At 40.5% G+C, this 26,996-nt stretch overlaps 1 pseudogene; it reads left to right on the forward strand.

Moving 5' to 3' along the window:
* Positions 1–123: 123 nt before the first annotated feature.
* On the forward strand, positions 124–21,633 carry LOC133381401 (zinc finger protein 571-like; annotated as a pseudogene).
* Positions 21,634–26,996: the final 5,363 nt, after the last annotated feature.

Below are 26,996 nucleotides of genomic sequence, written 5' to 3' on the forward strand. Positions count from 1 at the left end.
TACAATGGACGAGACGAGATTCCTAGAGAGGAAGGATATAGGAGGAGAGAGAGTATCTGTGCCCTTCAAAGGAAATGCGCCTCCCCTCTCCTGTACGTCACTTCCTGCCTAGGAGGAACGCTGTTTCTGGCTCCCCCGCCCACAAGCGCTGCAGCCTCGGTGGCGAGCCCCCGGTGCATCCCTGCTCCCTTTCAAAGGCCAAATGTCCTGGCCTTGCAGGCCTCTGCCACCACAGGCAGCGCCTCCCAACCCCACCCCCCCGTGCTTTGCTGCCGCCAGGACCTTCCCCTCGGAGGTCCAGATGTGAGTTTTTGGGCGGACTCTTGACGTGATGCTCTATTTCCCTCCCTCCCTGCTCAGGAACCGAGCGTGAGGCACGGGAGGACGGAAACAAAAGAGATCAGCACTGATCCATTTGATCAGAATAGCCCAGGGAGGCGCCACAGTCCTAACTGGACCTGACCCTACGCCGGCTCCGTCCATCTCTAAGCCAGACCCTGACAGCCTCTGACTGTCACTCAGCCCCATCTGTCTCCTGTCAGACGCTGAAGGTCACTCATGAAGGAATGATTTCACCTCTGTTTTAGAATATTTTAAACTGTGTTTATAACATTATAAACTGTATTTTAGAATATTTTGAATTGTAATCGCCCTTTGGAATTTTTTGACAAATGTGTTTTTCTTCGTTTTGTTAAATTGTTTTGTTTCTGTTTGCTGCCCTAGATTTCTTCAGGAGGAAGGGCGGGATATATTATGTTTAACTACTATTATTATTACTGCCCAAGCCCTGTTGTTGTTATGTGCCTTCAAGTCGATTTCAACTTATGGCGACCCTATGAATCAGCAACCTCCAATAGCATCTGTTATAAACCACCCAGTTCACCTCTTGTAAGTTCAGATCCGTGGCTTCCTTTATGGAATCAATCCATCTCTTGTTTGGCCTTACTCTTTTTCTACTCCCTTCTTTTCCCCCCAGCATTATTGTCTTTTCTAGTTAATCATGTCTTCTCATTATGTGCCCAAAGTATGATAACCTCAGTTTCATCATTTTAACTTCTAGTGATAGTTCTGGTTTAATTTGTTCTAATACCCAATTACTTGTCTTTTTCACAGTGCATGGTATGTGCAAAGCTCTCCTCCAACACCACATTTCAAATGAGCTGATTTTTCCCTTACCCACTTTTTTCACTGTCCAACTTTCAAATGCGTACATAGAGATTGGAAATATCATGGTCTGAATAATCCTGACTTTAGTGTTCAGTGATATATCTTTGCATTTGAGGACCTTTTCTAGTTCTCTCATAGCTTCCGTCTGATTTCTTGACTATTGTCTCCATTTTGGTTAATGACTGTGCCGAGGTATTGATAATCCTTGACAAGTTTAATGTCCTCATTGTCAACTTTAAAGTTACATAAATATTCTGTTGTCATTACTTTAGTCTTCTTGACATTCAGCTGTAGTCCTGCTTTTGTGCTTTCCTCTTTAACTTTCATCAGCATTCATTTCAAATCATTACTGGTTCCTGCTAATAGTATGGCATCATCGGCATATCTTAAATTATTGATATTTCTCCCTCCAATTTTCACACCTCCTTCATCTTGGTCCAATCCCGCTTTCCATATGATATGTTCTGCGTATACATTAAACAAATAGGGTGATAAAATACAACCCTGTCTCACCCCCTTTCACGTGAGGAACCAATCTGTTTCTCCATATTCTGTCCTTACAGTAGCCTCTTGTCCAGAGTATAGGTTGCACATAAGGACAATCAGATTCTGTGGCACCCCCATTTCTATCCTATCCCTATCAAATCAGTTCCCTGTGCCACTCAAGGCCATTACCCAATCTAATCCTCAAGCACATTCATGTAATGGTGGTAGACTGAAGCTGGATGGAGATATGGTGTGTTTTTCTCTGGCCGATGAGTCTGCATAATAACATATGGAAAAAGAAAGAAAGGGGGAAGAAAAAAGAGAGACGGTCTTGTTTCAATTAGGGGCAGGGCAAATGGGTGGTGTGTATGATGGGAGCTCTTTTGGGTGGGAAATGGAGCTTCCATGTACAGAAGCAGCATACTAGACATCAGTGGATTAAATCACCTGAACTCAATCCCTAGAGAGGAAATGAATGGGGTGTGTGTGTCTGTGTCTCCTAGAGGAAAAGCACCGCTGTCCAAAGTCCCTTCCTGCCTGGGTTCTCACTTGGGGGGGAAGTAGGCACTCTTTTCCCCAAAGCACTGCATCAGTGGTCCCCTCTGAAACCTGCTGACCCCCCTTCCCCCTTTGCACATTTGATTGAAGGGTGTTCCAGGGCCACAGGGAGGGGGGCACATAGGAGGCCTGTTCATCTTATCCATTTAAATCAGAGAGCATAGCTTCTCCCCCTTCTCTCCTCAAAGCTAGTGCAGCACTTTGAATTTGGGTGGGTTTTTTTCCAAATAGTCTGTTAGTGACCCCTTTCCCACACACTGACTGGTGTTATCAGTCCTCCTGGCTGACACGCGTATGCCCATTCAGACATGCAACCCTTGGGATGCAGAAGGGATCCTTTGAGGTTGGTATAGCACAGTGAGGAGGAGAGCCTGGCTGGGAGTCCAGAGTCTGTGAGTTCAAATCCCCGCTCCTATTTCCTGGGTGTCAAGGCCCAGCTAAAGATCATCCCCACAGGGAGTGGCTCAGGGGTTACGTGCCCTGCCCCCTGTGCAGCCGTGGGCAAGCTGCATAGTCCCAAGGAGCCCAGTTGTCCCCAGCTGACAGTTGCGGACAAGGAAGGGGCTGGCTTGTGCAACTGTGGCAAGCTGAGCAGGCTGTAGCCAGCTGGGGAGGACTAGCCTCAGAGGGAGGCAATGGGAAACCCCCTCTGAATACCGCTTACCATGAACACCCTATTCATAGGGTTGCCATAAGCTGGGATTGACTTTAAGGCAGTCCATCAGAAAGTGCTATTGAAAACTGGCAACTTTTAATCAAATGAGTCAAACTCGGGAGACCCCAACTGAAAGCAAACAACCCTCTTGTGTTAAAAGTGTAAATAGGTTAAGATAGCCATCCAAGTGCCTCCAGGGCAGCCACCTCTGTGTCCATAGCCCCGTCATTCATGCCGGCTGTGGTGAAGGTAAATTAATTCATTAATTAGTTCATTAATTTATGCCAGTTCCAAAATGTTGGATTCTCTTCTCGGTCATAACCTCCAGGAACTGCAGTGTTCCAGTTTAATTATAACACAACAACATTGCTAACTCCTGGCTCTGCAAGGAGGCAGTTCATTACCAAAGACATCATTGGATCAGAATGACATTTCATTCCCAATTAAACAAATATTCTGTGTTCCAGCAGAGGCTTGAATAAATCACAGAGATAAGTCAGCGAATATAGGAAACTGCCTTATACTGAGTGAGATATAATTAGCAACCAAACCAAGAGGAAGGTCCTCAGTGTGAGAGCAAAAAAGAAGAAATCAATACAGGAAGCAATAGGCAAGCATAAAGTGCTGTTAATGAGAACTAAGATAATATGGGCAAGAAAGAACCAAAACATGAAAAGATAATAAATCATTGATAAGCTACTACATAAACATAGTTGTCCAAATGTTCCAGTTGTTAACATGATCTCCTGGATGGCATCTTGTTTCGTACTTCCTCAGATGGAAAATGGAGACTTGTGTTGGGATTATTGCCTTAAATTCTTGACAAAACATTTCTTTCTTCAGGAATATGTCCTAAGACTATATCCAGTTGCAAATCCACATCTGCACATTTCTTTCATCTGGAATCTGTCCCAAGATTAAATCTTGAAAAAGTATAACATGCAATTAATCACCTCACAACTAAATTTGTTTGTGGAAAGACATCAATAATACAATAAATTTTCCTGTTGCCTTACAAACATAAGAACATAAGAAGAGCCTGCTGGATCAGGCCAGTGGCCCATCTAGTCCAGCATCCTGTTCTCACAGTGGCCAACCAGGTGCCTGGGGGAAGCCCGCAAGCAGGACCCGAGTGCAAGAACACTCTCCCCTCCTGAGGCTTCCGGCAACTGGTTTTCAGAAGCATGCTGCCTCTGACTAGGGTGGCAGAGCACAGCCATCACGGCTAGTAGCCATTGATAGCCCTGTCCTCCATGAATTTGTCTAATCTTCTTTTAAAGCCGTCCAAGCTGGTGGCCATTACTGCATCTTGTGGGAGCAAATTCCATAGTTTAACTATGCGCTGAGTAAAAAAGTACTTCCTTTTGTCTGTCCTGAATCTTCCAACATTCAGCTTCTTTGAATGTCCACGAGTTCTAGCATTATGAGAGAGGGAGAAGAACTTTTCTCTATCCACTTTCTCAATGCCATGCATAATTTTATACACTTCTACCATGTCTCCTCTGACCCGCCTTTTCTCTAAACTAAAAAGCCCCAAATGCTGCAACCTTTCCTCGTAAGGGAGTCGCTCCATCCCCTTGATCATTCTGGTTGCCCTCTTCTGAACCTTTTCCAACTCTATAATATCCTTTTTGAGATGAGGCGACCAGAACTGTACACAGTATTCCAAATGCGGCCGCACCATAGATTTATACAACGGCATTATGATATCGGCTGTTTTATTTTCAATACCTTTCCTAATTATTGCTAGCATGGAATTCGCCTTTTTCACAGCTGCCGCACACTGGGTCGACATTTTCATCGTGCTGTCCACTACAACCCCGAGGTCTCTCTCCTGGTCGGTCACCGCCAGTTCAGACCCCATGAGCGTATATGTGAAATTCAGATTTTTTGTTCCAATATGCATAATTTTACACTTGTTTATATTGAATTGCATTTGCCATTTTTCCGCCCATTCACTCAGTTTGGAGAGGTCTTTTTGGAGCTCTTCGCAATCCCTTTTTGTTTTAACAACCCTGAACAATTTAGTGTCGTCAGCAAACTTGGCCACTTCACTGCTCACTCCTAATTCTAGGTCATTAATGAACAAGTTGAAAAGTACAGGTCCCAATACCGATCCTTGAGGGACTCCACTTTCTACAGCCCTCCATTGGGAGAACTGTCCGTTTATTCCTACTCTCTGCTTTCTGCTTCTTAACCAATTCCTTATCCACAAGAGGACCTCTCCTCTTATTCCATGACTGCTAAGCTTCCTCAGAAGCTTTTGGTGAGGTACCTTGTCAAACGCTTTTTGAAAGTCTAAGTACACTATGTCCACTGGATCACCTCTATCTATATGCTTGTTGACACTCTCAAAGAATTCTAATAGGTTACTGAGACAGGACTTTCCCTTGCAGAAGCCATGCTGGCTCTGCTTCAGCAAGGCTTGTTCTTCTATGTGCTTAGTTAATCTAGCTTTAATTATACTTTCTACCAGTTTTCCAGGGACAGAAGTTAAGCTAACTGGCCTGTAATTTCCGGAATCCCCTCTGGATCCCTTTTTGAAGATTGGCGTTACATTTGCCACTTTCCAGTCCTCAGGCACGGAGGAGGACCCAAGGGACAAGTTACATATTTTAGTTAGCAGATCAGCAATTTCACCTTTGAGTTCTTTGAGAACTCTCGGGTGGATGCCATCCGGGCCCGGTGATTTGTCAGTTTTTATATTGTCCATTAAGCTTAGAACTTCCTCTCTCGTTACCACTATTTGTCTCAGTTCCTCAGAATCCCTTCCTGCAAATGTTAGTTCAGGTTCAGGGATCTGCCCTATATCTTCCTCTGTGAAGACAGATGCAAAGAATTCATTTAGCTTCTCTGCAATCTCCTTATCGTTCTTTAGTACACCTTTGACTCCCTTATCATCCAAGGGTCCAATTGTCTCCCTAGATGGTCTCCTGCTTTGAATGTATTTATAGAATTTTTTGTTGTTGGTTTTTATGTTCTTAGCAATGTGCTCCTCAAATTCTTGTTTAGCATCCCTTATTGTCTTCTTGCATTTCTTTTGCCAGAGTTTGTGTTCTTTTTTATTTTCTTCATTCGGACAAGACTTCCATTTTCTGAAGAAAGACTTTTTGCCTCTAAGAGCTTCCTTGACTTTGCTCGTTAACCATGCTGGCATCTTCTTGGCCCTGGCGGTACCTTTTCTGATCTGCGGTATGCACTCCAGTTGAGCTTCTAATATAGTGTTTTTAAACAACTTCCAAGCATTTTCGAGTGATGTGACCCTCTGGACTTTGTTTTTCAGCTTTCTTTTTACCAATCCCCTCATTTTTGTGAAGTTTCCTCTTTTGAAGTCAAATGTGACCGTGTTGGATTTTCTTGGCAATTGGCCAGTTACATGTATGTTTAATTTAATAGCACTGTGGTCACTGCTCCCAATCGGTTCAACAACACTTACATCTCGCACCAGGTCCCGGTCCCCACTGAGGATTAAGTCCAGGGTTGCCGTCCCTCTGGTCGGTTCCATGACCAACTGGTCTAGGGAATAGTCATTTAGAATATCTAGAAACTTTGCTTCTTTGTCATGACTGGAACACATATGCGGCCAGTCTATGTCCGGGTAGTTGAAGTCACCCATTACTACCACATTTCCTAGTTTGGATGCTTCCTCAATTTCATATCTCATCTCCAGGTCTCCCTGAGCATTTTGATCAGGGGGACGATAGATCGTTCCCAGTATTAAGTCCCTCCTGGGGCACGGTATCACCACCCACAACGATTCTGTGGAGGAGTCTGCCTCTTTTGGGGTTTGGAGCTTGCTGGATTCAATGCCTTCTTTCACGTATAGAGCAACTCTGCCACCAATACGTCCTTCCCTGTCCTTCCGATATAGTTTATATCCAGGGATAACCGTATCCCACTGGTTTTCTCCATTCCACCAGGTCTCGGTTATGCTCACTATATCAATGCTCTCCTCTAAGACCAAGCACTCCAGTTCTCCCATCTTGGTTCGGAGGCTCCTAGCATTAGCGTACAGGCACTTGTAAGCAGTGTCTCTCTTCAAGTGTCTTTGGCACTTGTGGTTAGGCCTGTGGTAATTTTGCTCTTCTGAATTTATATCCTGTGCCCCTGAATAATTTCAGTGGTTATGTCCTCAACCGCAGTAATAAAATGAAAAGTCAATATCAGATAATAAGCCATATCAAAAATTATACTTATTAAATAATAAATAAATACAAACCACAAACTAGTGGGTGAAAATTTCACAGAAAAAAATTCAAATGCCTGAAGAAATAAGTTGGATGATGCCTTATATAGGAGATAAGAAGCCACTCTGTTCATAGGGTTTTCATGGTAAGAGATATTCAGAAGGGGTTTACCATTGCCTTCCTCTGAGTTTGGATGCATCTTAGTCTGGTGTCTCCGCTTTGACCATCCCGCCTTGGGTGCCCCTGCTCGGAGTCCAGCTTCTTGGTCTAGACTCCTGACGGCATTGCTCTTAGCTTCTTCAACACTCTGGGAAACATGCTGGGAAAAACAGAAGGGAGTAGAAAAAGAGGAAGGCCAAACAGGATGGATTGATTCCATAAAGGAAGCCACAGACCTGAACTTACAAGATCTGAACAGGGTGGTCCATGACAGATGCTCTTGGAGGTCACTGATTCATAGGGTCGCCATAAGTCATAGTTGACTTGGAGGCACATAACAACAAGAAGAACTCACACCCCATTTTGTCTACAGCTGTGTTTCTCAACAGTGAAATGACTGGCTCTGGAATACAGCATTTTTAAAAGGGAAATGGGTCTGATAGTCTTACAAGGTCAGATACAACGATGCAAAAATATAAATAATTTTTATAAGATCTTTATAGAACAATCTTTATGAAATAGTAGCACAGATACAAAAGTTTATAAAATTACAGAGAATTTGTAGGAATACAGATAGGTCCAGGTTATCATTCAGACCAGCTGTGTTTAGTGCGTGTATCCAAAAAGCCTCCCTACAAGAGAGTAACAGATCTAACAAAAGTCTGTTGTAAGGAACAGGTTGAATTTTTTTCTATTACAAAAAACTTTAAATCACTATCTATAGTTAAAGAAGCTTCTAGATTGCCACTACAAATCTTGGACTTATGTTCAGTGATCCTTAGTCTGAGTGATCTGGTGATCTAACCAATGTATAATGTAATCACATTGGATGAATTATAACTAGTAAAAAACTTTAATATGAACTTCCTATTGTCAAATGGATGAATAAGTTATTTGATTTCCAAGGACTGAGTGCAACAAGCACAGTGGCCACACTTAGAATGTCCAGTGGGGTCATGTGAACGAGGTGGTGTATGTAAAATATCTGAGTGGACTAATTCATCTGTGAAATTACAAGCCACACAAAAACCAAATAAAGGGTTGTTGACACTCCAACAGATCCTGTACCACGTGCCACTGTTTCTGAACAATATGTTCAATCTTGTATGCTAAATGATTGAATTTAATGACTAAAACAATCTGTTTTAGTTTTTGAGCTAGTTGTAAACAATGCCTGCCTACTGATGTTGTCTGCTCTTAATCTAGACTCTTGTACCACCCATTTAGGGAAACCCCTGTTATACGGGTCCTGAGAAAATTGGTCAGCTTCTAGGTTACAAACCTGTTCTAGTGTACAGTTCTTTGTTAAACGCAGGAATTGACCATATGACAAATTATACTTCCAATTGTTTTGGATGATTGCTGAGATAACGTAACAATGAGTTCCTGTCGGTGGCTTTTGTATATCCTGTCACTCTAAGAATATTCTTTGTTGTTGTTATATGCCTTCAAGTCAATTACGACTTATGGCGACCCTATGGATCAGTGACCTCCAAGAGCATCTGTCATGAACTACCCTGTTCAGATATATACTATTACATCCAAGAAAGGAATTTCCATAGGGTCCATGTGACACGTGAACTTAATATTGCCATCAGTCAAATTAACCCACTCAAAAAATTCATCCACCTTAGAAATCTCAGCAAATAAAATAAAAATGTCATCTATGTATCATGCATAATACCCAAAATAGTTTTTAAAGGGATTGCGTAGAGGATTCAAGATGATGGTGTTCTCCAGCTCTGTCAAGTATAGATTAGCCCATAGCTAATCTCCCTTAATTTGAAAAAAGAAATCAAAAATAATTTTCTCTAGGATAATATCCAATAAATCCAACAAAAAATGTGTAGGTGAGATGGACTGATGAACGAGACATTAAAACATATTCAATAGTTGACCTAGCACCTTTATGTAGTATGGAGATACATAATGAATTCACATCTAACATAATTAAGCACGTGTGATTTTCCACACAAAGGTTTTCTATCTGAAGTAAGAAGCTATTTGTACTACATTAGCTATCAAAAAAGAATCTAGATATTGGGCTGGTGGTTCTAGCCCTGAGCCAGAGCCTGAGGCAATGAGTGGAAAACCTTCCTTAGGGAAGGTTAGAGAAGAGGTGGAAAACCTTCCTTATGTATTTTAGGTAAGATATAAAAAACAGGAGTCCTAGGAAAATCCTTGGTAAGACATTGACCTAGGCTCTGATCAATATAGCCCATAGAGATAGTGTCTTTATGACAAATTGCATTTCTCTGGTAGGATCTTTATCTGTAGGTTTATAATTAGAATCTCTCAGCTGGCGTAACGCTTCCTGACAGTATTCCGTTTTAATTAAAATCACTACAGCTCCACCCTTGTCAGCCAGTTTGATGACAATGTCTGGATTATTATTATTTATTGAATTTGAATTTATTAGTCGCCCAGAGTGGCTGGATAACCAGCCACTCTGGGCGACGTACAAAATAGACATACAAATACATTAGACATTAAAAATCTGAAAACAATGATAATAAAATCTAGCCCACCCCAAAAGCCTGCCTGAAGAGCCAGGTCTTCAAGGCCCGGTTGTAGCTCATCATAGAAGGGGCATGGCAGAGATCATTTGGGAGAGAGTTCCACAGGGTGGGGGCCACAATTGAAAAAGCCCTCTCCCTAGTCCTCACCAGTCTGGCTGTTTTGACTGATGGGATGGAGAGAAGGTCTTTTGAGGCTGATCTTGTTGGGCAGCATAGCTGATGATACTGGAGGCGCTCCTTCAGATAGACTGGGCCAAATCCGTGTAGGGATTTAAAGGTCAAAACCAACACCCTGAATTGGGCCCGGCAAGCAACTGGTAACCAGTGCAACTCTTTTAGCACTGGAGTGATGTGATCTCGCCAGCGGCTGCCTTTGATCAGGCGCACTGCTACGTTCTGTACCAAAGAATTATTAGCCAAAGAATCCAAAATACCAAAAAGGCAGCGGCGGCGGCTTCTTCTTCTTCTTCGCTTATAATGAGTCCGACTGTTGACCAACTGGCTGAGTATTGTCTATAATGACTGGCAGCTTCTCTCCACTATTACAGGCAGGGAGTCTTTTCCAGCCCTACCTGGAGATGCTGGAGATTGAACCTGGGACCTTCTGCATGCAAAGCAGCTGCTCTACCACAAAATTATGGTCCTTCCCCAAAAAAGTTCTCTCTTTGGTTTTTTTTTTTTTAAATAAGAATAGGGGGTATTCAGGATCATGCTCCTCTCAGGGCCCCTCTGGAGCTGCTATAAGAGAGCTATCAATCATCCAGGCGCCCATCTTCAAAGGAAGATATAGGTCCCATCACTGGGTTTATCTCAAAGAGTATTTGTTAGGAAGAATAATCCCCATATTCTTTCTCATATTCATAATCCTCACGTTCAAGGATGCTTCGCCAGCATTCTTCCTGGTCCTCCAGCTAGGCATAATGATCTCCGTGGCTCTCTAAAACCAAATGTTGGTTCATACAGTAAGTGATTCTCCTCCTTTGGTACAGTACTTCAGAACCCAGAAAATAATCCCAAAAAAGGACACAAGTAACAAAAGGGATGAGGGCTCAGTGAAAGGCCAAGAGAGGGAGAATGAACAGGAGAGACAGAGTTGTGAGGGTTAGATCAGCAGGACAGATGCTGCATCTTCTTACCCACAGATCAAAGATGGAAAAGCCAGATTCGGTTGCCCCTGAAGCAGGAAGAAAGCCTGATGTCATCAAGACTGGGACCCATGGGGAGGAATCGGGGAGAAACATGCAGAAGATCTTGAGGGAGAATCCCGTCAGCTCAGGTGTCCAGTGCCAGCAGTTCAGGCATTTCCACTGCCAGGAGGCTGTGGGGCCCCGAGAGGCTTGCAGTCAACTCCATCTTCTTTGCTGTCAGTGGCTGAAGCCAGAGCGACTCACAAAGAACCAGATGCTGGACCTGGTGATCCTGGAGCAGTTCCTGAGGATCCTTTCACCAAAGATGGCGAGCTGGGTGAGGGAATGTGGAGCGGAGACCACTTCCCAGGCGGTGGCCCTGGCCGAAGGATTCCTCCTGAGCCAGGCAGAGGAGAAGAAGCAGGAACAGCAGGAGGTGAGAGGGTTTCATCTAGGTCAGGGAAAGCCAACATGGTGCCCTCCAGATGTTGTAGTAAAACTCCCATCATTGCAGACCATTCATCATTTTGGCAGTAGCTGGAGTTGGAGTCCATCAACATCTGGAGGGCACCATGTTGGCTGCACCTGAGATTCAGTACCTCCAAAGGGTTTTATCTATGTCAGTCATTTTCTATTCCTTCTCCCTGTTAGATGACTTTGGTTCTTATTGCTATTTCAGGAAAAGTGTCTCTTTACAGAAATAGGAACTGATTTCCCTGGGGCAGAGAGGACTCTATCAGAGACCAGACAGAGGCCGCTGGGTAAGGATTAATGGGGTGCATTTCATTTGGTCTCTCTCTGTTACTTTTGACTCCTTTGACCTTGTCTCCAGCCTTTTCCACAGATCTTATTTATATAACATCGCAATTTTGAACCAGCACTTTGATTTGTGGCCAAGAGGTATGTTGGGGGAGATATTTTATCACCCAACTGAAATATAAACTGAATAAACATCAGAGACTCACCCAACAGATAAGAGCCATGGCCAGTTAGACATATATCACTTAAACTCTGAGACACACATATATTAATGGATTCCGGGCACATATTATTTCTTGCAGGGAGTGGAATGATGTCGGCCAGATCTACTGAACCATCTCCTCTTTGTGGTGGAGGGGAAGCTGCTGCTGTCGCCCCGGATCAGGTAGGGGAAGACTCAGTAGGGGGACAGGCTGGGGGCAGGCTGGGTGCCTCTGTCCCCCCTGCTCCCCTCCCTTGGCCTGAATGTATCTCTTCCTCTTTGCTTGTCTCACAGCTGTCTTCTATAAAGCTGTAAATCCCATATAAACAGATTTCAGGCCTCAGAATAACAACCAGCCACCTCACTTTAACTCACTTCTCCATGTAGGTTGTAGATCATCTTCATGCTATGTAAAATGTAAAGGTGTCCCTGCACTTACAGTGCGAGTCATTTCCGACTCTTAGGCTGACGTCTTGCGACGTTTACTAGGCAGACCGTATATATGGGGTGGGATTGCCAGTTCCTTCCCCTGCCTTTATTTACCCCTCAGCATATGCCGGGTACTCATTTTACCGACCACGGATGGATGGAAGGCTGAGTAGACCTCGATCCCTTTTACCAGAGATTCGACTTCCTTGGAATCGAACACCAGCCGTGAGCAGAGCTTCAGCTGCGTTACCGCCTCTTACCACTCTGCCCCACGGAGGACATGCTATGTAGGATAAGGAAATGTTTTCTTTTAGGATCCAGTGGTCTTTGAGGATGTGGTTGTGTGTTTCACGGAAGAGGAGTGGGCCCTGCTGGCTCCTGACCAGAGAGCTCTGCACAAGGAAGTCATGGAGGAGAATTGTGGGACTCTGGCCTGTCTTGGTAAGGCTCCACGTTGGAGCGCAATATCTGTTTGAAATTCCAATATTTCTTCATGTAATGCCCCTGAATATTCTTTTTTTTTTTATAATAATTTTTTTTATTATTCAAATTTTTATAAAAACAAATACAAATACAACAATACAACAGAAAAAAAAATAAAAAGAAAAACTTGACTTCCGATTTGTTACAGATCAGCTATAAGTATATAATATATATCAAACCTGTCTCCTAGAACATACGAAATTCACTTTTTTCCAAAGTCTATCTTAATTAATCTTCAAATCCCATTATCATCTTTTCATTTTTTTCTTTCAACAAAAAGTCCAAAAGAGGCTTCCATTCCTTAAGAAATGTATCTGTCGATTTTTCTCTAATAAGACATGTCAATTTGTCCATCTCAACTAAGTCCATTAATTTCAATAGCCATTCTTCCATTGTTGGTATCGATTCCATTTTCCACTTTTGTGCATATAGTAATCTTGCTGCCGTGATCATATATAATATTATTCTTCCATATTTCTTTTCCTTTTGTTTATCCATAAAACCCAATAAAAAAAATTCTGGTTTTGATTGAATATTTATCTTTAAGAATTTTTGCATCATCCTACCTATCTGTGCCCAAAATAATTTTGCCTGTTTACACAACCACCACATATGATAAAAAGATTCTTCTTGTTGTTTACATTTCCAACATACATTAGAAACATTACTATACATTTTTGACAACTTTTCTGGAGTCATATACCAACGATACATCATTTTATAAAAATTTTCTTTAAGATTATAGCATAATGTAAATTTCAGACCTTTTTTCCACATATTTTCCCATTGATCCATTTGTATATTATAACCAAAATTTTTTGCCCACTTAATCATACACTCTTTTACTTGTTCTTCTTCCATGTCCATTTTTAATAAAAATTTATACATTTTTGCAATTATGCATTCATCATTTGTACACAAACCTATTTCAAAATGAGATTTATTTATTTCAAACCCATACATTTTCTTGTCCATTTTAAATCTTTCTAACAATTGTAAATAGGCAAACCATTGTGAACTATATCCTTCCTTTATTAGTTGTTCTCTCTCTTTCATTATATATTCACCATGCACATTTTCTAATAGTTCTTGGTAAGTTAACCATTTCTCTTTTCCAGCCATTTCTCTTCTATAAAATGCTTCTTGACTTGAAACACATAGTGGTATTTTCGAAAAAAACCTTGTTTTGTATTTATTCCATATATTCAACAAAGGACGTCTTATAAAATGATTATTAAAATCCACATTAACTTTTACTTTATCATACCATAGATATCCATGCCATCCCCACTTCATGTTGTGACCCTCCAAATCCAATAATCTTTTATTCCTCAATAGAATCCATTCCTTTATCCAGACTAAGCAACAAGCAGCAAAATAAAGTCTCAAATTTGGTAATCCCAGCCCTCCTCTTTCTTTGGCGTCTTGTAATAATTTAAATTTAACTCTTGTTTTTTTCCCCTGCCAAACAAATGTAGAAATATCTTTTTGCCATTGTTTGAAAGGTAGATCAGAGGATATGACAGGTATTGTTTGAAATAGAAACATCATTCTCGGCAATACATTCATTTTTATTACAGATATTCTACCCATTAATGACAACTGTAATTTATCCCATTTTAACAAATCTTTCTTAATCTCTGTCCATAGTTTTTCATAATTATTATGAAACAACTTTGAATTTTTATTTGTCATAATACCTAAATATTTCACCTTTTCTTCTATTTTAAAATCTATCTTCTCCATTAACTCTTTTTGATCTCTTAAAGATAAATTTTTCACCAGCATCTTCGTTTTTTTATTATTGATCTTAAATCCTGCTAATGGTCCAAATTCTTCTAATTTATCCATCAATACTTTGATTCCTTCCAAGGGATTTTCTAATACAATTATCAAGTCATCAGCAAATGCTCTCAATTTATATTCCTCTTTTTTTATCTTTATTCCCGAAATCCTTTTGCCTTGCCTTATGTCTCTAAGCAGCACTTCTAAAACCAGAATAAATAGAAGGGGGGACAATGGACATCCCTGTCTTGTACCCTTTTGTATTTCACATGAGTCCGTTAAATCCCCATTGACAATTATCTGTGCCTTCTGTGATGTATAAATCGATCTAATCCATTTTATAAAATTATCTCCAAAGTCCATTTGCTCTAGAACCTTAAACATAAATTTCCAATTCAAATTATCAAATGCTTTCTCAGCATCCAAGAAAATCAAAGCAGCTTGTATGTCATTTCGTTGTTCTAGATATTCCAACACATTCAAAATATTCCTGACGTTATCACGTAGTTGTCTTTTAGGTAAAAACCCCGCTTGATCTTCCTGAATAAATTGTTGCAATATTATTTTCATTCTTTCAGCCAAAATCATTGTAAAAATTTTATAGTCATTATTCAGTAAAGACATTGGCCGATAATTTTTTGTTTTAGTTAAATCCTGCTCCTCTTTAGGTATTAATGTTATATTGGCATTTTTCCAACTATCCGGTATCTTCCCCTCTTGTAAAATAGAATTCATTGTAAACTGTAAAGGTAGTAAAAGTTCCTCCTCCAAGCATTTGTAATACATTGCTGATAGTCCATCCGGTCCTGGCACCTTTCCTAATTTAATTTTACTTATAGCCTCAGATATTTCTCTTGACGTAATAGGACCATTAATAGCTTGTATCTGAAGATCTGTAATTTTGGGCAAATTCTGTTTGGATATATACTCTTCTATTTTTTCTGAGGGAATTTCCTGACACTTGTACAAAGTTGAATAATATTGATGGAAAACCCTTTGGATTTTTAAATTGTCTGTCAACATCTCATCTCCTTCTTGTATCTTTAAAATAAGATTTTTTTGTCGTTCTTTTCTTAATTTATATGCTAGCAATTTCCCCGGTTTATTTGCAAATTCAAAAGTCCTTTGTTTAGCAAAATTTAATTTCCTTTCAATTTTTCTAACTGTCAACATTGACACTTGTTTCTGTAACATTTTAATTTGATTTACAGTAGAAGCTTTAGTTGGATTCTTTTTCAATTCTTCCTCTTTTTGTTTTATTTCTTCCAAGATCAATTGCATTTTCTGTTGTTTCTTCTTTTTTAATTCAGAATTACATTTAATAAAATATCCCCTCATAAATGCTTTACTTGTATCCCAAACAATATTTTCATCTGTTCCTTTATGTAAATTGTGTTCAAAAAACTCTTTTAATTTCTTCTTACATTCCTGCACTATTTTATCATTCTGTAATAAAGATTCATTTAGTCTCCATCTAAATCCAAGATTTTTTTTTTTTAAAGTCAATATCACTGGATTATGATCCGAAAAGGTTTTTGGTAACACATCCATCTTGGAAATATCTTTCACTAAATTTTTAGACATCCAAATCATATCAATCCTTGAAAATGTTTTATGTCTTTCTGAAAAGTAAGTAAATTCCTTTGCATTGTCATTTATATATCTCCAAGCATCCACCAATTCTAAATTTTCCATCAATTCGAAACAGATCTTCGGCAATTTGCCCTGTGTCTCTTTAATATTTTTCTCAGAAAGTCTATCCATTTTTGGTGAAATTACCCCATTCCAATCACCCATGACACACCAATGATCATATGCAAACTCTGATAGTTTTTCCATAAGTCCAGTATAAAACCTTGTTTTATCTTCATTAGGAGCATAAATGCCCACTATCAACATTTTTGTACCCTGAATGGTGATTTCAACTCCCACAAATCTGCCACTATCATCCAATAATATCAATTTAGGAGACAATTGTGAATTAATATAAAGAACCACACCATTTTTTTGAATCCTGCCGAAATAAATTCTTCACCCAAATTTTTACAAATTAAATATTTAGAATCTTTCTTCTTAATATGAGTTTCTTGTAAACAAATTATATCCAATTTTAATTTTTTCAAATAATGAAATACTTTCTTTCTCTTCTGCGACAAATTAGCTCCATTTATATTCCAAGTTAGATACTTGTAATCCATTTTTAAGCATGTATTTTAGAAAAGTCTGTGCCTGTTGCTCCCTTTGATCCATCATCATCCTTTTCTTCCTCTACCTGTTTCTGTTGACTTTGTTTCCCAGGAATTATATCCATATCTTTGAGTTTATCTTCTTCCATGTCTTTTGAAGCTTTTCTCAAGAAATCCCTTGCTTTTTGAACGGTATTTAATCAATACTTCTGTTGTCTAAATGTAAAAATCACTCCCTCTGGAACATCCCATCTAAATTGAATTTTACATTGTTTAAGTTTTTCTGTGAAGAAAGCGTAATCTTTTCTCTTACATAGAAGCCTAACAGGAATTTCCTTCATCTCCTGTATTTCTTTACCGTCAATTTTGAAGACATTGTTAAAATGATGTTGCAAAACCATATCTCTGGTCCTCTTTTTTAAAAAATAAACAAGCACATCTCTTGGGATTTTTTTATTGTTGCATATCTGGAATTAATTCTATAAACTTTGTCTATTTCAAATTCCATCCGATCTTCGTTCCTGTCGAAGGATTTTGCCAAAACATTAACAATTTTCTCTCTGATATCTTCACCTGTTTCCTCAGGAATTGCACGGAATCTCAAGCAATGTTCTTTATCTCTAAGTTCCATAACAGCAATATAGTCCAAATTTTTTTCCAATTCCATATTTGTAATATCTATTCTATTCTCTAAGGTTTGCACCTTATCTTTAACATTTTTTACATCCTGTGTTAATTGCCCAATGTTATTTTTAATCTCACCCACTTCTGTTTTAATATAATCTTGTAAATCTTTAAAATCCTTTTTCATATTGCAAAATTCATCTTTAAGTTGTTGTCTGTCCTGTTTCATCTCTTGTTTCAACTCTTGTTTAAAATCACTAAATCCCTCCATAATTTTCTGGAACATGTCCATCCCTTCCTGTGTATCAGTTGAAACTCTTCTCTCCAAAACTTTGGCTGTTTTCCTAGTTGTCATTCTTGAAAAAAAAAAACCTTTTCTATTATTAGCCAATGTAGAGGCAAACAGTTTCTTTTCTCCCAGCAACAAAAAAGTTAATATTCCAGGCCTGTTTAACCAACACAGTTCTTATCTCCAGCACATTCAGGAATGTAAAACAATTCCAGTTCTCAGCATCCAGCAGTTAATAAGATACACGAACAGCAGATTCGTTCAAAAAAAAAAATTAAATCCAAAATAAAAAAAAATATTCTCAGATATATTTCCTTCAAATAATCAAATCATCTTATCTAATAAGTTGCCTCTTATCCGTTTAATCTTTGTAATTCCAGCTTTAAGCCAGCTTTTTGTCATAAAAAATAAAGCAAGTTCTTTGAATTGCTCCCTTCTTCCTTACCTTTGTATAATACGAAAAAAGTGTGACTCACCCAAGTTTCTGAGTTGCCGATTCGTAAACAAGTCTCTTTTACGATAGTAATTTAAGTTAGTTGATAAGATTTAGACAGAAGGAGGCTAGCTCATTAAAAACGTTTTTAAAAGAGAAAGAAAAAAAGTCTCGCTTACTTTCAGCACAGCCTGTTGGAAATCCAGACTCAGTCTTCCGCTGCTAGAAAAGCCTTCTTATCTCAGGGGATTCCTGATCAAATCTAGCAATCTACAGCTCGACGGAGTTCCGTGGATAATCTTCGGTTCCCCTTTTATCTTGGAGAACATTTACGCCAGTCAAAAATTCCTCTTGACTGGCTTTTAACTGAAATAAGCTTCCTCTGAGATAGAGCTCTCTCAGAGACAATCACCAGCCAGCACTCCTTCCGGGAAGTCAATGCTCCTGAATATTCTGATGTAGTGCCACCTACTTCATCTGGGATTCTTACCCCACTTCATTTACCTTGAATGGACAGCTATCTATTGTTTTCTCTCTGAATGCATGTCCTCGTTATGCCCTTCTAAACAATGGCCAGACTGGTTTAAACTGGCCAGATCATTTCAAAAGTTTCAGAATAGTTGGGGAAAGGGTCATGCCCCTTCACCTCACTAACTCACTTTTATTTATTAGCAGAGGGGGACACAGTTTACTGCCTTTACACCAGTAACTGTAGCAATGCCGTGTCCTTCCTATATTCCCCCCAGCCATGTTGCTATAATGGCTCAGGTGACCAGGAAAGCCTCAAATGCCCCTGTGACACTTTGTCTGTTTAAAACTCACAGCTATGAGCTGAGCCCCTGTAACCTGATGATGTTTACGTCCTTCAGGTACTTGTTGCCACCACTGATAACATGTATCTGCTTCAACCTTAGCATAGCCAAAATATATGGAGTGTGTGTGTATGTATAGAACAAAAGAATATTTAGAATCATAGATTTGGAAGGGTCCTATAAGGCCATCAAGTCCAATCCCCTGCTCAAGGTAGGAATCTAGATTAAAGCAGACGCGGCTGGTGTTTTTCCTTTATCTGTTGAAGCGGTTTAATGATTTGAAGCTCCATTTCTTCCTCAGCCTCTTATCAGTTTCTCTCTTCGCTGCAGATGGTGATGAATGGGAAGCCAAGAATGAGGGAGAACTACATGGGAAAGAGGCACGGGAAAGAGACAGATCTAAAAAGAGGGGAGAGGGGAGAAGGAAAACTGACGCAGAAGAGAAGAGGATGAATGAATCCTCTGCTTCTCAGGGCAGCGTGGGCTATGAAATTGCAATGCGAGAAAAAGCAGACAAAAGAAACAAAAACAGGAATTCTTTTGGTTATTGGAAATGTCTCAGTTCTAAAAGAAAATGTCAAGCCCACTGCAAAATCCACAAAGGGGAGAAGCCATATCAGTGCTTGGAATGTGGAAGGAGCTTTTCTTCCAGTTCTAAACTTACTATCCATGAAAGGATTCATACTGGGGAGAAACCGTACAAATGCTTGGAATGTGGAAAGAGCTTCAGTAGATATTTCTCTCTTACTTTGCATCAAAGAGTACACACTGGAGAGAAACCATGTAAATGCTTAGAATGTGGAAAGAGATTCGTTTGCAAGACATCTCTCACTTTGCATCAAATAATTCATACTGGGGAGAAACCCTATAAATGCATGGAATGTGGAAAGAGCTTCCTTCGCCGTGATCACCTTACTTCCCATCAAAGAATTCATACAGGAGAGAAACCCTACAAATGCTTGGAATGTGGAAAGAGCTTCCTTCGCCGTGATCACCTTATTTCCCATCAAAGAATTCATACAGTGGAGAAACCATATAAATGCTTAGAATGTGGAAAGGGCTTCAGTCACAAGGGATCTCTCACTTTGCATCAAAGAATTCATACTGGGGAGAAACCCTATAAATGCATGGAATGTGGAAAGAGCTTCCTTCGCAGTGATCACCTTACTTCCCATCAAAGAGTTCATACAGGAGAGAAACCCTACAAGTGCATAGCATGTGGAAAGAGCTTTCCTTCCAGTTCTAAGCTTACTACCCATGAAAGAATTCATAATGGGGACAAACCAAATAAATGCTTGGAGTGTGGAAAGGGCTTCATTCACAAGACATCTCTGACTAATCATCAAATAGCTCATACTGGGGAGATCCCAGATAAATGCATGGAATGTGGAAAGGGCTTTCCTTCCCATTCTAAACTTACTTTCCATTAAAAAAAATCACACTGGGGAGAAACCATATAAATGCTTAGAATGTGGAAAGGGCTTCAGTCACAAGATATCTCTCACTTTGCATCAAAGAATTCATATTGGGGAGAAACCCTATAAATGCTTGGAATGTGGGAAGAGCTTCCTTCGCAGCGATCACCTTACTTTCCATCAAAGAATTCATACAAGAGAGAAACCATACAAATGCTTAGAATGTGGAAAGAGCTTCCCTTCTAGTTTTAAACTTACTACCCATGAAAGAATTCATACTGGGGACAAACCGTATAAATGCTTGGAACGTGGAAAGACCTTCAGTCACAAAATATCTCTCACTTTGCATCAAAGAACTCATACTGGGGAGAAACCCTATAAATGCTTGGAATGTGGATAGAGCTTCAGTCACAAGATATCTCTTACTAATCATAAAAAACTTCATACTGGCAACAAACCATATGAATGCTTGGAATGTGGAAAGAGCTTCAGTCAAAAGATGCATTCCACTGCTCATAAAAGAATTCATAGAGGAAATGAACTATATAATTCTCTGCTTATCAGGACAAGGACTGCCATGAAACGCCGGTTTGAAAAAAACATATAAAAGAAACAAAGTTAACCTTTTGGTTAATGGAAAAGTCTCATTTCTAAAAGAAAATCTAAATCCCACTGCAAACACCACAAAGATAGGGGAAGCCATTTAAGTGCTGGGAATGCGGAAAGAGCTGCAGTCAGAAGATCAGCCTCGCTTCCCATCAAAAAATTCATACAGGCGAGAAACCGTATAAATGCTTGGAATATAGAAAGAGCTTTAGCTGCAAGATAATTTTCACTTCCCATCAGAAAATTCATATAGGCGAGAAACCGTATAAATGCTTGGCATATAGAAAGAGCTTTAGCTGCAAGATAATTTTCACTTCCGATCAGAAAATACACATAGGCGAGAAATGTAAAGAAAATGCTTGCAGTGCTGAGAGACCTTCTGAAGAAAACAGATTTCTTCATCCAGTAATTCAAAAAGAGGAGAAACCATGTTAACAAGTGAAGTATATACCATCTGTCTCCCAGGTGAAAGATGGGAGGGGTCTGAATAGCTGAGAGAGAGGGACAGCTTGATTTGATGGTTCAGTTTGCTGAAATGGGATTGATAGGAATACCAGTTGCTGGAAACCTCGGGAACAGAGAGTGCTCTTGCACTCGGGTCCTGCTCGCGGGCTTCCCAGGGGCTTCTAGTTGGCCTGATCCAACAGGCTGTTCTTATGTTCTTTTATGCATTCATAGTATATGTCCAATGTGATTCATTTGTAATTTGATCTCTTAATATTGGATAATGTGTTGTATTTGTTATACTTTTATTGTGTGCTTTTTTAAATTAGTGTTTTTATTTGCAGATGCTTTACTTTGTTGTGAGATGCTTTGAGCTCAACTTGGTTGTTAGAAAAGCAGCATACCAATATTAAACCATAGAGTCATAGAATAGTAGAGTTGGAAGGGACCTATAAGGCCATCGAGTCCAACCACCTGCACATCACATCAAAAAGCTTCAATAAGGAAATGTAGCTCACTTCACATAAAAAATTCCCAGAGGGGAGAATCCTTATAAATCCTTATGCAAGTGAGGTCCTTAATTTGTTCCAGTGGGTCAAACAGGACCTATGAAGCTAAAATGTACCAACGCTGTCCTAACTACATGGCCTTATAGTTTAAAAGAAGAGCATTGCTGCTAATGGAATTCAAGGCAACAGGCCCTAGGTAATTGATTCCATTGTCATACCACTCTTACAATTAGGAGGTTTTTCCTGAAGTTCAGTCAAAATCTGATTTCCTGCAACTTGAGCCCATTATTCCATGTCCTGCACTCTGGGACGATCGAGAAGAGATCCTGGCCCTCCTCTGCGTGACAACCTTTCAAGTACTTGAACAGTGCTATCATATCTCCCCTCAGTCTTCTCTTCTCCAGGCTAAACATGCCCAGTTCTTTCAGTCTCTCCTCATTGGGCTTTGTTTCTAGTCCCCTGATCATCCTTGTTGCCCTCCTCTGAACCTGTTCCAGTTTGTCTGCATCCTTAAAGTGCAGTACTCGGATTGCAGTACTCAGGAATGGGATGGTATCTTATACAAACAGATCAAACTCTGTGAACCTTTGTAATATTGGGGAAGATCTATGAAGGAACACCCCCATACATTCGTTCTGCGAAAGAACCTATGCTATGGCACATGATAGCCAGTGTGGTGTGCTGTACAAAAGTAATATACAATTGTTAATTTTAAATCTCCCCCCCCCGGCTTTGTAGTTCCTTGAAAATCTGAAATATTTGTATATAATAGGGGCTGTGCCCCTGCTTGCTGCATTCACCAACCCACTTACAAGGGTGCACTGATGTTAGAAGTGCAAAGGAGAAGAGCAGATAATTGCAAAGCCCTTTGCTGTTCTTCGCTTCTCCTTTGCACCCTCAGTATCACAGCTGTTCTCCTTCCAGCCCTTGCCAGCCCCCCAACCCCTTGGACCAGTGGTCACCAAGCTTTTTGGGCGCAGAAACACATTGGTAATTCTGGGAGAGTACCGTGGGCACCAGGCTGCAGGGCTGTGGCTTGACAAAAATTGGTGGTATTCTATATAACACAGCATCAGCACAGATCAGGGTTCAAAAACCCACTTAGCCATTATGTTCACATGACTCTCAGCCTAACATACCTCACAGGGTTGTTGTGAGGATATAATGAGGAGGAAAACTATGTATGCCACCTTGAGGTGCTTGACAAAATGATGGGATATATTCGGAATAGAAGTAGTAACTAGTATGACTCCATACTAAATAACAACAACCCTTAGGCTGCAATGAATGCACCACTTAAGTTGAGAGTAAGTGTTACTCAACTGAATGGCTATTTATCCGAATGCAGGCAGCACCAACTTTCCTTTATGTTTAATCTTTCTAATTTAATTTTTCCACATTTGGTTCTGAGAGCTGGCATAATTGTAATCTCTAAATGGAGATTACCAATTGCATCACATTCTGTAGGCTGCTACCATGACTGAAAGTGGGAGGGGAATCTCACTGAAGAAATAAATACGAAAGCAAGCTAAACAAACAATGGAGAAGGGCGGGAATTCAAATGTCTTGCAGCCAAGCAAGGTTGACAACACACACCCAGCAAGACTCGCCTTCTGTTGCTCAAACATCATTCATCCCTGGCCGAGTAAGATTGTCTTCCAAGATAAGGTCTTTAACGGTGGGTCCATAAGTGACTGTGGAGGCCAATTCTGGATCCGCACAGCCTCCCACAGTAAGTAAGTAAGTAATAACCTTTATTGCTCAAAGCCATTAGCCACCGCAAAAAACCAAAAATGCATAAAATACACGAAACACTACAGAACACACCAAAAACATCCAAAAATAAATATATACATTCATACATAAAAACCTACGTTAGTAGACGTATGCATGTAAATTTAAATCAACGAAAACAATATCAAACCGACTCTAATTGTTTTACATAATTACCCCTGATCTTCCCGGCTGCCAAAGCAAACATGGTGACCCAAAATGTTATATGAGTATCTGTACCAGCCAGAAGAATGGATATTAGTTCCGGGACAGGCCTATCCGACATAGGGTGGATTATGGGAAATAAAATTTTAGACCTGGGATCTTTATAAAGAGGGCATCTCAGAAGGTAATGGGCCACATCCTCCACCTCACCCAAATGGCATATACAAACTCGAGAGTGGTGGGGAATGTTAGCATAACGACCCTCAAGGCCAGCCGAGGGCATGGTTTGGAGGCGTAAGGCAGTAAAAGACCTCCTCAACGATGGAACAGAAAGGAAGGAAAAATATGACTCCATACTAAATGTCGTCTTGTACCAAGGGTACCATAAGGAGAAGGACGTTTGGGAAGCTGAATAAAGCGTCCATCTTTGGGCATATAAAAAGATCCTGTCCTTCAGCAGTTTTTTTGCCCTCAAAGAAAGGTGTGAAGGTAAAAGGGCTATGGAGATCCCGTAAGCGGCCAATTTAGATTTGGTTCGATTTAACCAAGTAGAGTGATAAGATGATTGGAGTTGTTCGAGAAAACACTTTTTAGGTAGACAGGAATCATCCATGCCGGCAAGCCGCAACCAGTAGGAAGCCAAAGCGGCATGAGCCAGCGATTCTATCGGGTGCGAGCCAGTCTCTAACCTTAATAGAGAAGCTGGTGTGCCACGGGGGGTAGCCAGAATAAACCTGAGGTAAGCGTTCTGAACTTTTTCAAGAGAAGAGATGTTGCCATAACCCCAGATCTCTGCCCCATATAAGAGCTGTGGAATTACCTTCCTGCGAAAGATTTCCAGGGCAGGGGGAACCAAACTACCTCCCTTGCGGGTGAAAAAACAGCATAGCTGATGTATAGAATGGGCAGCCTTCAGCCTGACAGAGTCAAGATGGGAATTCCAGGACAAATTGGAAGTAAAATTAAGGCCCAGGTAACGGTAACTCCGTTGCTGTTGTATAATCTTGTTATTAAGTCTCCAGACGTGTTTGGTTCATTTTTTCCCAAACACTGCCACTTTCATCTTAGAGTAATTAATGAAGAGACATTCCTTAGCACAAAATAGGCCCAGGCTGTGTAACAGCCTCCTCATTCCAACTTGAGTGGTTGAGATGAGGGCCAGATCGTCAGCATAAAGTAAAACAGAAAGTTTAACAGATAAAATTGAGGGTGGAAAATACATTGAGCCTGAAAGTTCCTGTACGATATTGTTTATATAAAAGTTAAAAAGAAAGGGGGCTAGTAAACAGCCCTGGCGAACCCCACGATAGGTAGGGATCGCCTCTGAAAGTTGACCATTAGCCCCTAGTCTCACCCTAAGGGATGCGGCTATATTTGTAGTGCCAAGTTTCTGCCAGAGGCGTCCTCTGTCTACCAAATCAAAGGCAGACGAGAAATCTACGAAGGCAATAAATAGTTCTTTTCTGTTATGGAATGCATATTTCTGAATGAGATTAAATAAAACATAACAGTGATCAATCGTAGATTTACCTTTAACGAACCCAGCCTGTTCCAGTGCAGTAATGGCGTTCTCGTTAGCCCACCTGTCCAATTTCGCTAGAAGATACTTAGTGTAAAGTTTGGACACAATGTCCAATAGACTGATCGGCCTGAAATTTTTGGGGTCGGACTTAGCGCCACTTTTGTAAAGTGGGAAGCCTCCCACAGTGAGGACGTAGGTTTCCAGATGGAAGATTGTCACGATGAGGATTTGCTTGACATACAGACAACACACACATCCTCTCTTTATTTACCCAACTGCATTTCTCTCTTTTCTGGAACAACCACACATTGCTCTCTTGCAGAAGCCTTTCCAGGCTAGCGGACGGAAGAGAAGCAATCTGGGAACCCAACCCAATTGCTTCTCCAGGGCAAAGAGAAAAAGCCCTTTCGGGTTTTGCAAGATCCTGTTGCCGCTTTCAGCAGCACGCAGGCAAGTGGCAAAGGGATTGAGGAAATCATCCTCACAGTGTCTCCAACTTTCACATGCAAGCGAGTTTCAGAGATTGCAAGGTCCCCCACTACCTTCAGCATCAGATTGGCAGTGAAGCGACAAGGTTAATAATCCCTTTATCTCCCCCTGCCCCTGTGGCAGCAGATTACCAGGCCAGTTGGCCACTGGTTCTGACCACTTTTCTCCTTCCCTTGCTGCTGGGCCACCTATTCATCTTAATCAGTGGAGGTGGCAGAAGCAAGGTTGCCAGGGAGGGGAAAATGGCCAGTAGCAGCGCCAGCTGGTTGAAGAATGTGGAGGTTGGCAGGCCAAGCAGCCAGTGGAGCAGGGTGGCAACTGCTGCAGCCTAATCTGGATGTCCCTCTGCGGCTTGCCTTGGCCACCCGTTCACCACTCTTATCACGCTATAGTTCACAGCACCACCTGTCTGTGGCTAAGCGAACTGCATTGTGACATTTATGTTTTTATGGATACAGGAAGATATGTGAAACTAGAATAAAATAATGACCTCTGAGCCTCACCTGAAAATAAGCAAAGATAAAATATTTATATGTGTATTAAAAATTATGAAGCATAATTTGAGCCCCTGAGAACTGGATTAGAGGGAAATGGTGATAAAAAAAAATTCAGAACTGAAGAAGGGACAAGTTCAAGACTAGAAATCGCTTCTTTCAAAGAGAAGGTGAGCAAAGGCCTTAGAACAGGGGTTCCCAAACTGTGGTCCATGAGCATCCAGGTGGTTTGTGGCATGTCCACATTAAATATTCATATTTATTTTAATTGTATTTTTATTGCTTCCTTTATATCTTGTATTTAATTTTATTACAAATTGAATTCTATGGAACGTGAGTTCTAATAGTATAAAATACAATATAAGAAATAAAAAAAGCTATGAAAAATCATACAGCATCAAGCGCGGCAAATTACAATTGCTACATCAAGCAGAAAAATTATTAAGTGCTCCACCAAAACCATTAGCAATTTTCAAGTGGTCCATGGGGGGGGGGAGTTTGGGATCCGCTGCCTTAGAACAAGGAAAAACTTGGAGCTAATCCAAAAAATAAAATAAAAAAAGTATGTGCCAGCTACTAACTTCCTCCAAATGTGGGACACATCCACAGCATCCATTTAAAGTACTCTTATACCGCTCTAACAGTCATGCCTTCCCCCAAAGAATCCTGGGACCTGTAGTTTGTTCAGAATGCCAAGAGTTGTTAGGAGACCCCTCACG

Source organism: Rhineura floridana, chromosome 3 (assembly GCF_030035675.1).
Source record: "Rhineura floridana isolate rRhiFlo1 chromosome 3, rRhiFlo1.hap2, whole genome shotgun sequence".
NCBI classification, from domain to species: Eukaryota; Metazoa; Chordata; class Lepidosauria; order Squamata; family Rhineuridae; genus Rhineura; species Rhineura floridana.